Source organism: Neocloeon triangulifer, unplaced genomic scaffold (genome assembly GCF_031216515.1).
Source record: "Neocloeon triangulifer isolate White Clay Creek 2 clone unplaced genomic scaffold, ASM3121651v1 ptg000004l, whole genome shotgun sequence".
Lineage (NCBI taxonomy): Eukaryota > Metazoa > Arthropoda > Insecta > Ephemeroptera > Baetidae > Neocloeon > Neocloeon triangulifer.
In genome coordinates this window covers 1,969,302-1,986,766 of record NW_026775547.1, presented here as the reverse complement: position 1 = coordinate 1,986,766, position 17,465 = coordinate 1,969,302, and the positions used below count along the sequence as shown (strand labels likewise).

General features: G+C 35.2%; 1 protein-coding gene across 8 annotated transcripts in view; it reads left to right on the top strand.

The window, feature by feature from the left end:
• The window catches only part of LOC132193357 (rho GTPase-activating protein 23), a 98,153-nt gene that overhangs the window by 35,243 nt on the left and 45,445 nt on the right, over positions 1-17,465 (top strand). The window contains exon 1 of one of the 8 annotated variants that reach the window (XM_059613982.1): positions 13,564-13,694. The exons of the other annotated variants lie outside the window; for them this stretch is intronic. The gene's annotated coding sequence lies outside the window, so the exon portion shown is untranslated. Of the gene's footprint in view, positions 1-13,563; positions 13,695-17,465 lie in introns of those variants that run through there. 8 annotated transcript variants of the gene reach the window in all.

Here is a 17,465-nt window from a genome sequence, read left to right as displayed (position 1 = left end):
AACAATGAACTCTTTTTTAACAAAATTTATATTTACAACAATGGCAATTCCATAACAATGCGTCGGTAATGATAATCTTGTAGGTACGAGGTAGTAGTTGTCCCAAAATCCTTTTATTAATTCGCTCCAATTTCGATACTGGTATATGAGTTTATGAATAAATCATAAATATAATATCAGTTTAAAAAATTAGCTAAATTTGACTTGGCCATGGCCACAAAGGAATTTCTTAAGGTTTTTGATCCCTTTATATAAGACTTCTAATTTTATGAACTAATTTTTTTATAAATGTCCAAGGTTCAACTTTTTATTCTTGTTGATTTGTACTATTGCTACAAGAAAATTAAATTGACATCAAAAATTTCTCAATTGTTGCAAGGGAAACGTTGCATTTTTAGATAAAATGGCGCCAGCAATAGCAAGAATTTTGCTACAACTTTTGAGATCAAATTATACCAATCATATTGTATTTGAAACTTAATGTAAATAATTTTATCCATAATCTTACAATATCCTTTGTCTTGGTGATAAACTTACTTGTCTCCAATCATTGCTCATAATTGAAAGAAAAATTACTTTCAGCTTTTTTTTTAATTATTGGCTAAATAGAAATTTTTTCATTGAAGAATTTTTAGAGTAAAAGGTGTTAAAAAAACAAACTATTTCACAAATTTAAAAGTAATTTCAACGTTTTTTTTATTATTGATTTCCATTATAAGAAAAGCGGGTTGAGCGGGTTGCATAAATGTTCTACATTCAAATTTTCTCCATATCCGTAATGTATTAAATATAAAACCAAGAGACAAGTAAGAAAGCTCAATAAGAACCATTTCCATAGAAATTCAACAAATCAATTAAAGCCGACAGAGCGTCACGTGTTTCGGCAGTTATCGCCTGGACTGGCCCCTTTTCACCCTCGCCATTTCCCGCAGAGCAATTTTCATTCTTTCGCAGCACTTTCGCGTGTTCCCAGATGAGTCACATCTCACATCGTATGTGTGTCCTTTTCGAAAAGTAATTTGGCACACGCGCCCTTACACTTCTTTGTCGTCATAGCGGAGGAAGTTGGGCCATAAAAGGCGCAGGCACAGAGAATCACCCCTACTTGCGTCACGCACCCCTGCACCCCGCCACCCGTTCGGCACGTGCACTTTCGCTAGACTTTATCGTTCTATTTAGGGTCTTCCTTCCGTCGGCCGACCTTGCGCCCCAGACGAGCGAGGCCCGTCGTCGCTCGCCGCGATATTTTCTTAATGATGGTCACCAATATGAGCTTTCTTGTGTACACTGCGGCGGCCGTAAAACTGATCATGCATCAAGGACAGACGACCACCAAACTAACTGGATGTAAACTTACACCTCTCGCACCGGCGTAAGGACGTGTGTGCGTTTTCGTATCCAGAGGAGGACAGTTTTTTTTCCACTCTCTCGATGGCATAAAGGAAGAAAAAAAATGGACACATTTTCTTTGTGAGTGACCGAGAGAGTGTGATTAATTTTAAGTAATTGAATCCTGCATGTCCCAGTCGGGCTGCTGTGACTTTGGTAAAAATTATATATTCTAAAATATGCAGCAGGGGAACATTATTTCTTGAGGTTGACACTTTTTGACCTGCAGCTTTAAAAGGTATATTTTTCTTCTGCCTGAGATATTCCAACCTGACGAGGTTCAAATTTTAAATTATTTGATTAAAATTATAACAATATTTATTAGAACGATAAGGAAAAGGAAGAAAAGTCAATAAAAGATAAATATGCAAATTAAAGATATATTTAAAAAAAAATTGTGTTTGGATTTTAGGCTGTATAATAATTATAATTATTTGAATTTTAATTTGATATAAAAAATTTTCAACAAAAAGCCAACAATTAGTTATGTATTAGAGTAATGAAAAGGGACTTCCTAAAGTTTTCAAGTGATCGAAACGGTTATTTACTAAAATAGACTATGAAGTTAGTTAAAGTTAAAATAAAATCAATAATTATTATTAATAAAAGGTGTAAGCTATTTATTAACTTTAAGCACAATATTTTATCAAATAAGTTTATTTTTTAAATATATAAGTTTTTAATTTTTTTTTTTTTAACTTTTGTAAGTTGTGAGAAATTATGCAAACTTAAACATGAAGTGCATTATTCTGTACGTAAATTATATTTAATATAATGCATCTGCGGTCATATTGTGTCTAATGGATGACATTGTTTAAGACACAATTGAAGTAGGATGACTATTTGCAAATTATTACTATTATTATCATAATTATTTATTAAAACCCTCATATTTACAAAACTGACAGTGAACAAGATTAAAATCTACCTGCCCTTATTAATTATATGCAAATTGGGACAAATGTAAGTTATCAGTTAGCCTTCATTATGATGCAATTAATCATCGTTAGGGTGATAAATAGTCGCGACAACTCCAATCAGCAAGGTGATTGATTTTAATTAAGCTTCTGAAGTGCATGATAAATAGAGAATCACTCGATCACTTCGTGATAATTGCTCCGCACTCCTTATTCAAAATGCTCTAAGTGCGCTAATTTAAAAATATGCTGTCAGTTGGTTCGTTGCCCAACCGCACTGATGGTTTTCCGTCCGTCCACTTTCAGCTCCGCCTTTTAATGAAAAGTGCGATTCTTATCGCCGCTTATTTTACATCGGGTGTTACTTTATTGATCATTAAATAACATCATGCTCGCAACACACAAAAGTACTTCTTCACTTACTGATAGTTATCAGCAGCACTCGCTTCGAATCCAGACAGACCAAAGAAGCAGCCTCTTCTCTTTCGCAACGCTTTCCATTTCTGGATCTAATTAAAACGTCCGTCGCTTTCTAAACGCAAAACAATAAAAATATATATTCAAACAAATCTATTATCTCCGGCGACGTTTTGTTGCTCGATCGTCCTGCCCGAGGCCGTATAATCGCGAAAAATTTCCATTTCGCTTTGCGGGTTGTAAAAATATCATTAGCGGCGTCATTGTCATTTCAAGGAGAGGCCAAAACTCGTTCGACTGCTGACCACTTTCCTGGTTTGAAATTGGAGACATTGGAATGTCTGTCTTCGCAGAACACGCAATGATTTTTATTTTTAGAATTGGAGGGTCATAAATGGAGAGCAAATTTGGCAAAGAAAAACATTGCAATGATGTAAAATGTAACTCACTTTTGATGAAAGAAACTTGTTATTTTTGTTACTGTGAATTGTTAAAAATAAAATAAATGAATAGGGAATATTAAAAGAAAATTATTAATAAAATTATATTTGAAAAATTTTAATTTTAAAATCATATGGCTAGAAAATAATCTCCGTTCTCACGCAACGCCTCTGATTAATATAAAAAAGTGAAATTCCCTTCGCCTCGTAACCAACTGACTCGCTATCGTGAAAAGTTCTCGTGTTATAAGTGAAACGGTTTTTAATCAGCAGAAAAGCCGTGCCTGTTCAGTTCGTGGAGCGGACTTTTAATAAAATCGGTGTTAGTCGAGCGCTGTTGCTTTTTGGTGGCCACTGCCTTTCGGAACGAATTCGTTTCCAACTGCTGACTGATAATTAGTGTTGCATGAAACGAGCTTGGTTTTTTGTTGCCTTATAATTTATCACACGCTCGCTTGGTTGACCTCTCCGCGATAACTCATTGAACTGTGCACCGTTGTTTCACACATTCTGGCCTTCAGTGGAGCACCACATCCGTCAAAAAGCTCTAAACCACTAATAAAAATAATATGCGGATAAAATTGAATGAAATAATAATTATGGACCAAAAATGAACTATAAATGATGTTTATAATCATAATAGACCCTTTTAAATATTTTTTAATGAAATGATTTTTTTTCATTCTGATAAAAATACTTTAAGGTTTTTTTAAAATTTTAATTTATATTCTAATTTTTTACAATATATTATAATTTGTCAACATGGTAAATGCGTGTTATAATTTTTCACTCTCTAAAATTCTTGAAATGTTATAATTATTTTCTTGATATTTTAAAAGCACAGGGCTCTCATGGTTAATAATAATGAGACTTTTTTTTAAAAGCAATGCATACAGAAAATGTCGCCTGTTTTTTTATTAGAAAAGGAAATTGTTCACTTCAGTTACATGCATTAGCGAGGATATTTAAACACTGAATTTGATGTAATAGAAAGAAATTAATTAAAATCATTTGATGTATGTTTTTTCAACTATTTGTTTTGAATAATTTTCTTAATGCTCAAAATAAATAAATTGCTATGGTCACTCAATTTTAAATGTAATAAAAGCACTCCTGGGGAAAATTGCTCTTCATTTTTCTAATAATAAAAAGTTACTCTGACGCAAATGGCGTTCTGAATCTTACATGTTTTTTCCTTCATTGCGAGGATTTCCCCGATTGAAGTTTTGATGTCGCGGCTTTTATGCAAGAACAAAGACCACGTTCCAATGTCTCTCATTGCAGGAAAGGCTTTTTGATCTTCATTTGAATGCCGCTTTCTTATGCAACATGAAATACTCCAAACGAGCAAACACAAAGAGATCCTTTTGTTTTGCATCTCGAGACTCGCCATATCATCCGCTTCTTCAAACAAACAAACAAAAGCTGCACATACGGAAATGCACAAAATGCCTTTAGGAGTTTTGAGGGACTCGCGGAATAAACAATTTTAACTGTTAATGGCAAAACACATTCTATGGTAATTCAAATTTTACGTAATTATATACACACGTTTCAAATAAATGCACATGTGTTTATATCGTCGATTGGCATTTTGTCAGCAGCGGCGGGGAATTTATTTGTTGCATCTTTCGTCCGATGAGGAAGCTTCTCTTCGTGTTATTATTGAAGTCCTTTGTTGAACACACACAAGAGTGTGTAGGATTCCATTGTTATGTCTCGCATGATTAGTATTCAGCGTCGATATCAATCATTATTACTGAAGCATACCGTCATTGTGGCCCCCGATCCGATATCTGACGCCGCAGAAAGAAAACCCCTTCGTGCACCAAAGCGCTGTTATTACCGCGGGTCGCTGAACCTGCCGAGGGCCTAATCAAGTGTTGATAAATTATATCGCACGCGCGCCATCGTGTTTCCAGTTGGCGTAGTACAAATGGAAAATTTCTTTCTGAGAAAAATGATAAAAATATTTTTAGTGGAAAGTATTATAAAACTTTATACTTGCTCTAATTGTGTTTTCTCTTTGTTTCAGGTAAGATTCGCTAATTAACGGGGAGTGATAAACATTTCTTGGCAATTTGTAAGTACAGAATGTTGAAAATTAGCTTTTTATGTAAAAAGTTAGCAATTTACATTAAAAAAATTAAGCTTAACTCGAGACTGAGGATATATAATTTAATATTCGTCTGAAGTTCATTCCATAATTATGGATCTTTGCAAATTCTGTCATTTTGATGCAATTTTTTAATGTGTGACTTAAATAGCACTTGTAGACACTTAAAAAGGTTTTATTTAGTTTTAAACTGTTCTGAGTCTTTCTAATTGTCTCTTTTATTGATAATTTTTTATATTGAATTCTTATCTCCACACATTAAATTTAATTTTCAACAAAGTTCTAGAAAACTAAATTTTGACTTTTGAATTAAAATATGACATTAAATATTAATTTGGTATGTTTAGAATTATAAACAAAAACAAAAAAAATAGAAAATACTTTATCTGGGATGAATTTGAACTTAAATTAACGCTCTAAAGTAAAAGAAATAAAGATAAATATTGATTGTTTCTACATGGCGAGTAAAAACTTTCATATTTTTGAAAATATGTTAGGTCAGTTTTAATATATATTAATAAATAAATTTATGTTCGCTTAATTTTCTCTGCGTCACATGTCAGTACACGTGCCAGACTACGGTTATGTAAAAGAGGCCCGATTCACGGTCAACCTGTCCAAATAATCGTTCGCCCACCTCAACCCGTTCTCTCTCTCTCAAAGACACAAATCCGCGCCACGTGTGTTTGTTTTTCTATTCTCTCGGCGGGGCGCGAAACGCGTTCCTTTGTGTCGTCGCGAAATAATGGCAATGCAGCGCAGCACCCCAACGGTTAGTTTTGTTTAGCCGTCACTTGGCTCTTTCTTTGTGTGCTGCTCTGGTCACCACTCACTCCGCATCGGCGTGTTAGTCCAGCGGAATGACGTCAATTTCGCGCAGCCCCCGCGCCAGTTAGTCAATCACGCCGTGTTGAATAACCCGCCGCGAGTTATGCAACCGGTTGATCCAAGCTGGAAAAATAAAAAATAAAATTGACGTGCAGCTGCCGGTGACAGCTTTAGCTAGGGCAGGTGCGCGTGTCTTGCTCAGGTGTCGCCGGACAAATCTATTCCCTGCTCATTTGTGCAGCATTCCGGCCGCTCGTGAGGTCACTCACATAGGAAGTGGCTGCCGGTTTTGTTCGGAATAATTTATTTATGCAAATCACACACTTCTCTCTTCACTCCTACAACTTAATGAGCCACAATGGAAATTGTCCAGGTAATATGTAAATTCTTTGGTAGAAAATCGCAGCAGACACCACAAACTTATGCAGCAAAGTTTATTTTTTCAAATTTAAAAAAAAATCGGGAAAATGTTAGAAACTAGAACTTGGTTTAGTTTTATTAAGTTTGAGCTTCAAATTTGAGCTAAATTTGACTCTTGAAATAAATTGGTGCCAATTTTATAATGTTTCTCAATTAATTCAGCTGCAGCTCACGCTTTGAAGATAAAGGTCAATATTTCAAAATGTTTTATAGGCTTGGAATGATTCACGGCCATTTTTTTTTTTTTAACATTAAACAATTTTTTTCTAACAAAGCCAGTATTATTCACTTCTTGCTTACTTCTGGCGTAAAATTAAAAAATTTTAGATTAAACATTTTCAAACTGCTGTAGAAAAATAATTCTTCTAAAACTTAAATTATTTTGAATTGATTTCTTTTCGTTTTTTTTTTTTTAAATTTTAATACAAAACAGTTTGCAAAGTGGCAAATTTAAAATTCATTGTATTCTATATAAATATTATGGGGTGTGTATTAAAAAAAATACTCTAATAGTTGTTTTACTTTTTTTAAATACATTTTAGTAAGCAGCTAAAACTTTTCTTGAATCGAACAGTTTTTTTATGACATCTTGAGTACAAAATCAATCACAAGTTCACAACTGCGTAGAAGAGCCACACGTGCGTGATAGTTTTTTGCATGATCTTCTAAGTGCCCACAGCAGGCCCGCCCGAATGATGAATCCCCTCCCATTGATAAACCCAAATATTCACATCAACTCGGCACACGCATCATTCCAAATGGAATGCGACGAATTTCGACATCTGCTCCACTGGGGTCAAGCCAGATTAATATTAATACACGCAGCGAGAGTTACATTGTGCGTTTCTCTCTCTCGTGGTTAATGACTTGATGAGATGCGGACCGAGACCCCTTTCAGTGCGTGATGACCACCAATAAATCGTGTCCGAGTTGACGCAACTCCAGGGAAAAACCACGCGGCTTTTCTTTAAATTTTATATTCCGCAAATCCGACACTCACTCGAGGTCACTAAGGTCACGTTCGGCGCTTTGCAATAAAAATGAATTTTAATACCAATGACATCACACTTTTAATGTTTGCACACATTGCGGCGAGCCCTGGTCGTTTATGCGTCATAAATGGGATTTTTATTAGTTACAGATGTTGAAAAGTGGCTGTTATTTAATTTAACAGTGAAAATCAATTGAGCTCCATTACGAAACGGGGTTTTAAACCGACCAAATAAGGAGTGTGCGAATTTTCTCTTTCTCTGATTTTTTTTTATATTTATATTTATTTTGGAGCAAACCGCATTGGCGAAAGAAATCTGATCTCACCCAGAGGAAACACGCGAAATTAATTACCTGTTCATTTCGGAGCGTGTCGTTTAGGCGGATTAGCTGCAGAGAGTTCCCACCAAACAGGATTAAACCCAATCTCTTGTATTCTCTGCAAAAGTCTAAAGTCTTAATTGGCGCCCCCCTAATAAGGAGAGAAAAAGTCCCCAAGTTGAGGTCATTTTTCACTTGCGGAGTCCGATATCAATCGCGAAAATATAAATATTCTAAAAAAGAAATGAAGACAAGCGGCTTCCATTCACAAATCTCATTAGCGTCGCACGCAAAAAAAAAAAGAAAAGATAATCTTTGAGGCAGTTTGTTCGGCCAGTCAGTCTGCGTGAGCGTGTGTAAGTCGGTAGCTGATGTTTATATATTTCGTGCCTCTCCGACTTGTATGTTAATCTGTTGCATTGCCCAACTGTGAAACGTTTTCATTAATAATCCAATGCATGCATATGCACGCCGGAGATGAATTCATCCCGCTTTTCACTCGAGTCGTGACCGCGAGAAGAAGAGGCGCAAGGGTTAACGCGACACCTTTCTTATTAAATTCACGGCTTCTGTGTTCGCCGTGCACTTTCTCTCGCCCTCTTTGCATTCGCGAAAATTCGTCCCAAATGACTTCATTCGACTCACATATATAAGTTTAGTGGAGCAATTTCTATAGTTATAGACTTATAGACATGCCGTGCTATTTTTTATTGGACGTGCATGCATGGGCAGTGGCGTGCAAAAACTTTCTCAGTCATGAATAAAAAGAGGCTCATCTCACTTCTCATGCTAGAAAGGGGTAATATTCTGATTTTGAAAGAAATGTATCAGTAAATTAATCTGACTACATTAGTTTTTTTCCCATTTGATATTTTACATACAATTATAGGAGGATTGACTCATTTTTACAGCGGGGCGTCAATGTAACAGGTCCTGATATTGCTTGTAAATATTATTCCACTGATATTATGGACATTACCTCTAAAAAAATTGAATTATAATAATAATGTGCGTGTTATTTGAGCTAATAATAAGCATTATTGTGGTAACAATCGATTTTTAGACCCTGCTAATAATTTTAACTGAAATTAAATCAAATAATTTTTTCTTATTTTATTTTATTTTCTTATACAGGTGTTAAAATAATATACCTAATTTTTATAATTATAATTTATTACTATTTCAAATTTTTCTTAATTTGTTAATTCTTTTATTTATATACTATTTTGGCATACAAAAAATTATTTTCAAATACAGACGTATTACTGTTTTAAATATTTATATATGCAGCGTGTTTAAAGAAACATTATAGTCTCTATTGTTTGAAATAACATTTTTTTTTATTGAGTCTTTTATTCTAATTGTTAACAGTTATATTATGTAAATCAACCGGAAAGAATTAATTATGCATGCTAAAAGAGCTTTAAATACTTAAAAATGTAATCATCCTCATAATATGATCTTATTTTTAGAGATATTTCTCTTGAAATATTTAATATTGTTTGACGCTCTTTGGTTTTTCAGAAAGAAAAAAAAATACTTTAGCGTCATAGTGAGCTTCCTTATGACTAAAAATAAATAACGAGACAGCAGTGACTCGCAAAATTTAAAAAAAAATATCAGTTTTCAACTAAGCATTAGAAATAATTTTAATTATCAAATTAATTATTTTTAATATACATTAAAAATCACGAGTGATTACTAAAATTACTGAAAAATATTGAAGATTAATGCTTTATCTGTATTCACTTGTTAATAAAAGCAAGAAAGCAGTTATAAGTTACGACGTTTAAATTAATTATAAATCATTTAAGTTTCCATGTGCAATAATACACCGCGTTGCTAGTCGAGCCATCCAACAAATTGCACCTGACACCTAGCAAACGATCTGTAATAAATATATGGGACAATAGAAATCCTCGTCGTTTTCTATTCCAATTTGCCGCGTCGCCTCCTCCACCGAGTATCGAATATCATGCCAAGTACTGTTAGATTTGAAATTTCCTTCCTCCGCACTCCTCGCGCTGCGTTCACTTATTAATAACGCCATTAATATTATTACTATCGGGAACAATGCGGTCGTAATTAAAAAGCTATCAAGGGCAGACGTCGTGTGCGAGTTGGTGTTAGAGAGACGAATTATGGTCCGGCAATTATTCTTAGCAGCGGGTTATTTTTATTGTTGTGCCTTCCCGCAAGATGAGGATCCATTGCGCTCGTCCATTCAATTGAAAATTATTTTTATTATAGTGCGTTGGCTGCTTTTATGATGCTTGTGTTTTGCCATTCTGGCGGCGTGCGGCTCATTAACGGAGAAGCAGCGACCCTACAGTGCGGCGTTTCAAACAGTAGCTTGGAATTTTATGCAAATTGCGCGTGACACATTTGCTTCTCTTTTTTTAAAATGTCAAGCCGGTCAAAATTTGGATTACGGGATATTTTGTTCTTCTTTATCTAATAAAATTATTATAATTATTATTATATTTATAAATAAAAGTCCAAAAGAAAACAGGTAGCGAGCATCATTAATGAGGGAAGCTTATTGAATAATCACTTTATTACACCGAATATTTATATTTTTAAATTTATTTCAAAATTTTCTCTATGAATAGCAAAACAATCAACCATGCGTCTTTTATTTTAAAATAAATGTAATAAAAACGAATTTTTTTTAATAATAATTGTAAATATTTTATATTTACAAAAATGTTCAAACTTTTGTCATTTTAAATAAGTAATAAACTTTATAGTTATTAAAAATTTGTAATGTTTATTATATCTTCACTTTCATTATTAGTTTTGTTAGCAACAAAAAGCTGCACAAGTTTGCATTGTGTTGATGAATTTCAATCGTCCCTGAACCAGACACATTTCAGTGTCAACGGCCGCGAGTGTTACATGGTCGTCTCTGTTACGCAGCACCACGGCATTGTTCGGTGGTGCATCATCATGGTTCCAAAATAACGTGCTTATACTTGATGAAAGTGAATCTATTTTCAGCCACCGGCTGCTTTTTATATAATTTTAATGAGACATCTCTCCGTCGCGCGGACCATTCTTCTCTCGGCGGCGGCGATTCCAGATTAGTCTCCGTCACGTCTCAAATTTTTTCCTCTCTCCTTCGACTGCACAGAGCTAAAAAGCTGCACTTCTTCTTCTTCTTCATTGTTGCTTTTCTGGCACGATTTGTTGCCCGATCGAATAAAATTGATTTTTCCTTGAATCCTTTTTTTTATTCACGGTAGCGCGGTTAGTGATCCTGCTGGCGCGTCCTACTTTCGGAACTTCTTATTTTTACTCAACTTTTTGTCTTTTTTTTCGATTGTTCTCCAAAACGCCGCTCGAATCGCCCTTTCAACTCGCAGAAGTGAAACTCGGCTGCTATTTATTTTGCGTCGCCGATTAGATCGAGGTGTGTAGGACACGTGTAACTGTTCCGCCACTGCAGTCCGAAATAGCCCATACATATTTATTAATTCGTTACTTACTCGAGCCACGCGCGCCTCTTGATTATTAATTCAAATGTGCATTCACTCTATGAAATTTCTCCTCGCAACAAAAGTCACCCCCGCTGTGAAAAGAGGATCTTGCTTCGGACGCAGGTCGCGAACGACGACTCATTCCGTTTGAATAATGGCTTTGCTTCTATGAATTTCTTGTCTGACATACTGCATGATTTGTGACTTTGATTCTTAATTTTTGAGAAATTGTAAACCTTTTACATAGTAAATTTAATTTTTAATCTACATTTTTAAATTAGATAGATTTACTTATTTAATATTTTACATTTAAATACATTTTAACAAAGCTTTAATATTTTTAAACTTTTATAATTTGTTTTAATAACATTTGAGTCGGAATAATTTGTGAATCCATTAATTAAGATATTTTACTTTTTTTTTAAATTTTTGGCTCTAAGGAATGGATTTTTTTGACACAGCTTTGATAGCTGATATCCAGTGCGTAACGTTTGATTTTTAATAAATTAATCATTATAAAATCTTTTATTTTCTCGTAGCGATGGATAATATTTTAACGTCGTGCTGCATTTCTTGAAATGTACACGCCCGCAATTTGCGCACACATTATTATTTTCGTCCTTGAGACAGTATAAATATGACCACAAGTGAAAATAAGAGCATCAATAAAGAATCCTGCGAAGTTACAAGTGCGCTTGTGTACTGCGTTCGTCTGCCTTCCCTATTTGGAATTATGCACTCAGCCGCGTGAGATTGGTTCGCACGTCTCGCTCTTTATAATCAAATTATTCAGAAGCCGCCGCGCACAATGGATCGATTGTGAGATGCACATGTGCGTTTCCAATTGCAGAAATAAAGAGGCAGTTTCCTCGATTCTCAGAATATCAAGTCAAAAAGAGTTCGCCGGATAAATTAAGTTTGTTTATCTGATATCTTGATTTCTCCGAGCGAGAAGTGATTTGCATCCGTTTTTAGCGACGTGCCTTATTACGGCGCCTCTTTTGCACTGATGTCGCCAAACGAGGAAAATATACGCATATATTATGTGTCGGGGGAATTTCTACGGATGAGAATAACAGAAGCTGATATCTTCCTTGACGCGCGTTTTCCCATATAATATTATGGATTTTTCCAGTCTGCGACTTTTCAGAAATAAGATAAAGAATGTTTGGAAGATATTGGTTCTCAAAATATAATTTAGGTATATAATAATTTAATATTTTGATGTATTTTGAATTAAAAAATTGTTGTAACATCCAATGATGAAATTTATTTACGATATTATGACGCTATTGACTCTAAAAAGTAAGCTACTGGCCTAAAAAATTAGCTTTTGAACAGAAATCATTAATATCAAGACTTTTTATTTCAAAAAATTCTTAATATAGATGTGAAGGTAAATATAATTCTTCTAAAATATTTTTATTGAATGTAAAAAGAATCTGCACTTTTCTTTTGTCTACTACAAACATCCTTTAATTTTAATTTAAAAATCAAGGGTCAAATGGTCTAGAATGAAAATAGTTTTATAATTTTTTTTTATTGGAATAAAAAATAAAATTAACTTGTTTATTTCTGAAATTTAGGTTTGTAGTAAAAAGCTAAAAATTATTCTAGCATAGAACTAAATATCAGATGTTTTAACTTTTTAGACAGCCAATTCGCTTTGGCTTGGGTCGTTATTGGGTCTCGTCTCTCTTCTCTTCAAATTCGCCAGCATTTTGAATGAGGTCCATAAACCCGAATCGTGGTGTGTGATGCTGCGGGACGGACGGGCGCAACCTTGGCACAGAAAGAGCGCACAACTGGTGCAAAACACACTGCAGCTTTCGGTGACAGTGAGCGAGACCAAGCGGGAATATAAATTAGGCCGAAAATCGCCGCGCACTTTTGTCAACTCTGAATCGGAGCAGTGGAAAGAAGTCAGTTTGCCTTCCACAAAAAATTAAGGGAGGTTCTATTCTGGGTGGCCATTAATGTCGGCGGCGCTTTCTTTCTTTCTTTTTCAATCGAAAGAAGCTTTGCGTCACTCTGCTCGCGGTCTGTTTGCTTTCCGAAACGAACGAAATTGTAAAACCTGGCGAATTTTTACACACACACTTTTTGTCTATTTTCAAATCCGACAAAAGGAGTCATTAATCTGACCGTGTGTAAAAAAGCAGCGCCGCGTCTGAGTTATTACAACGTGCGCGCCTCGCTTTTAGAGGCGGGGGTGTAGAGCAAAAGTAGGGGATCCCGAGCTCGGCGTTCTCCGTCGCTCACCAGTTGGTTTTGCTCCTCGTGCTCGCAAGGTTGTCGCTCGGCGTTTCGTGTGCCGAGTACTGTCCCCAGTAGTGCTCCATTTAGCGGATAATACCTGCGAAACAGTCACCAATAGGTGAGTCACTACCGGATTTAATTCAATTTCATTTTTTTGTTTTAATTCGCTGGGAAAATCTTTGAACTCATCTTTTATTTCGAGGAAAAAGAGGAGTCACTGGAGGATGTGTAGTGAAAGTTTATTCAAATCGACTCAACTCGCCGGGCCCATTAGTGCTCGTGTAACTTTTTATGTAACACAGTTCTAGAGAGAGTCCTAGCTCGGTGTAATTATTATTAAAAAACTAATTATTTTTTCGGAGGAAGAAAGGAAAGAAAGATATCAGTTGGGGATTAAGGAGGATGAAATTTTATAATTACTCTTGAGCTTTGTGTGCGTTTCACGTGGAGTGATGATTCAATCCTCGAGTCATGCCGGATATTCTCTCTGGAAAAAATGAAAGGCTGTAATGGATTCTATGGTAAAATTATGTATTTATCTTGATGCGTTGCGGCGGATCGTATATATTGGAGATGAGATCACTCTTAATTTGGGATAATGCGCGCCTTGCTGGTCTCTCTGATTTGTCACACATGGATCTGATTAGGGAGAAAATCTTAAAATGCTTGTAAAGTTATAAGGATTTTTCTACTAAAACTATTTCAAAATTAATTTCCGAGAAAAAAAAAACGCTTTTTTCCTTGTGTAAATAGTAAATTTGAACGTGCGTGTACGCAGAAAATGGCAATAAACAATCTATTTTCTGTGTCGGCAAAACTCTTATCGCGCAAAGATAATAGCTTTTAAACTTTTTCTTTTGTTCAATAACTGTGCAAACACGTCAACCACGCCTCAGTTCTAAAATAAAACAAGCTGAGATTTCAGCTTTCAAGGTCATAGAGACAATATTAGTAAATTTTAAAGCATTATTTATTAAAGAAAAACAAAAATCAAAATTTTTCGTATTTTTTAGACAAATATTGTAAATAACTGTCAATTCCAACTTTTCCTGAACAATCCTATAAAAATGGGGTTTTTATTTATGATTTATTTTATTTTATATGAACTTTTTAATATTTCTTGTTTGCTGAGTAAACTCAAATGAGTTAAATATGGGTATTATTATTGAGTAATTCTGAAATTTAAATATTATAATTATAATATACGTTTGAAAATGTATGTAATTCATAATTTTGGCTTTTCTGATGGAAGGGCTGCTGTATGACTTTGCAAAATTTGGTTTCGAGGTTAATGATTAATTCAGCGACACCCGTTCTTCTTCTCACTGGCAGAAGATCAAGTGCGTGTGTCGAACACAATTAGCCGCCCCGCCGCAGTTTGACCTCGCCATAATTAAAGTGCTCAATAGAGAGGCGCAATTAATAATGCAGGCGAGAGGGTGCCCCTGTCAAGTCGGCAGCACCGCACGCAGCGTCCGATCCAATTAATCTGCGGCAGATTCGCCTCTCCCTGTTATGTGTAGAAATAATTAAATTTATATATCTCCGTATACACGTTTCTCGCATTAAATCGGAGGCGGATTAATTCGGCAGCACCCCACATGCGGTCGCACTCCGTTCTATAAATTTCAGCGCAATTAAATTTTCCATGTGGTGCATGTCGTAATTAGCATATGTGGTCGCCGCAAATGGACTGTCGGATATCCTGCCGCACCACCGGCGGTCTCTCCTTGGTGCGTTAATTTGCGTGCAGGCGATATTCGAGTGAACGAAAAAAAAGCGGTCCCAATATCATTGTTTGTCCGACGACTCATGACCTTTCTCAATAAATAAACGAGCCCACGACTCTTGTTTGCTTTTACCCCTGATTTGCGATTCAAGGCTCGCCGTCTGGCACCTCGACAACCAGCTCTTGGACGCGCCGGAGGAATCGGGAAATATCGGGTGTCTGTGACCTTATGCTGCACATTTCGCGCCGTGACTTGGTGCATTAAGGGCACGCAGCAAGTTTCACTTTTCACCTAAACGCACCTTAAAGACTTTAAATTGTGGCGAGACGTGAGAAAAAAAACCAAACTGGTAATTTGTCCAAATTTAGAATCTAATGGAATAAAACCCTTTCGTGACTTGAAAAGCCACTGGATACGATTGAGACTGCAGAGCTTAAAAATAGAAAAGTCGGAAACATCAAAATTGTAGAGGGAGAGACGGGTACATCTTTTTTTAGATGAACTTCAAAAGAGATATTAAACTGATTTAATATCCATTAGACCTGTCTTCACCAAAGGAAAACTTTTGAACGTTAATTTTGGTGACACTAACTATTGGTGTATGATTTAAACCTCATTCATACCATTTTTAATGAGATCCAATTTTAGTAGGAAAAAAATTATTTAAAATTTAAATTCAGTAATAACCTTCGCTCTCTATTAGGGGCCTTTCAAATGCGTTAATTAGTAATATTAAATATTGAAAAATTTTCAACAATGATTTTATTACATGATTTAAACCATTTTTAAATAATTTTAAAACAATAATCTTGAGGCATACAATTATTTGTATAAAAGTTTAAGAAATATCTATCTTTTTTCTTTAATTTTTTTTTCAATTCAATTTGCTCGTCAAAAAAGTACATGCCTTCCTCATTTTCTTAAGTACTAGATTTTTATTCAATCCATTGAAGTGAGCAAAAATGAACTAGGTTTTTTCGTAATGTCCATTCAATTCCATGAGCTTAGAATGAATTAATCGGCTGAGTTGGTAAAAACAATTATTGGTTTTGCAAATATTTTTAAAACAACATGGAAGTAATTTATTTAGTTTTTAAACTCGTTGAACTCTTTTAGAATTATCTGAGACACTTAAGGTCTTCCACAGAACATTTTACTCGTCCCTTTTTTAACATTAAAGGAGAAACACGTGTTGGTTATTTCCTCAATTCTCTCTCGCACCCCGTGGTTTTGTTGTTAGTGTTATCTCTGGGAAGAATGCACAAATATGCCGGCGAGAGGGGCTCCTGATAGTGCGTGTGTGCGCTTCGAAAAAGGCCGCTCTGGTTTATTATATGAGAATGTTTACCCAAGCCGTTGTTCTTTGTGAAAGAACTCGTTTTACTCCACTTTTTTCCATACTCTTAAACCGTGGTGGGTGTCCTTTATTTTTCGCTCCCCTTTTTTTTAACGTGTCCCGTCGTGGCCCAGAAGCTAATGAGCAAACCGTTAACCTCTGCAGTGTGCCGATCAGTCCGCTGATCTGGAGAGATGCGAAACCGTTCCGAGAATTGCAGCATGACCAAAGTTTGGTTACAAAAGGTGTTTGCACAGCGGTGTGCGCAGCTCTTGGGAGAAAATTAGCAGAGTGTGGGTTGGAAATCACGAAACGTGTGGTCCACTAAGAGAAAACACACACGACTAAGAAGAGTTGAGTGTTAACTATCAGTTGCTAATTGCACTCTCAATTAAGGCCACCGTTTTAGAAATTGTAGGCTGGATTTGCCCAAAATGGTGCTAAATTTATAGGCCGGTTGTTGACTCTCAAAAATTACTGCTCATTATTTCCATCATTAAAAGCTAATTATTTTTATTTTTGCTTCAATTAAGCGGAATAGTTTTTTCCTGAAATTATTTGCAGACAGGCGGACTCGTCAATTTTTATTATAAAAAGGTAGCTAACGAATAGTTTGCTAATTATTGCCAAAAGTAATCAATAGATGGAATTAAAATTATGTTACAATGAATATTAAGAAGTCTCGAATAAAATTTGTCTCACATTTTTCAATCAGATTGACACAAATTGCAAAAATTCTGATGGGGTTTTGGTGTGAAATAAAAAAAAAAGGTAGACTTTGTTCAACAATTAATGCAATTCTGTTTATTTTCAATGCAATGAC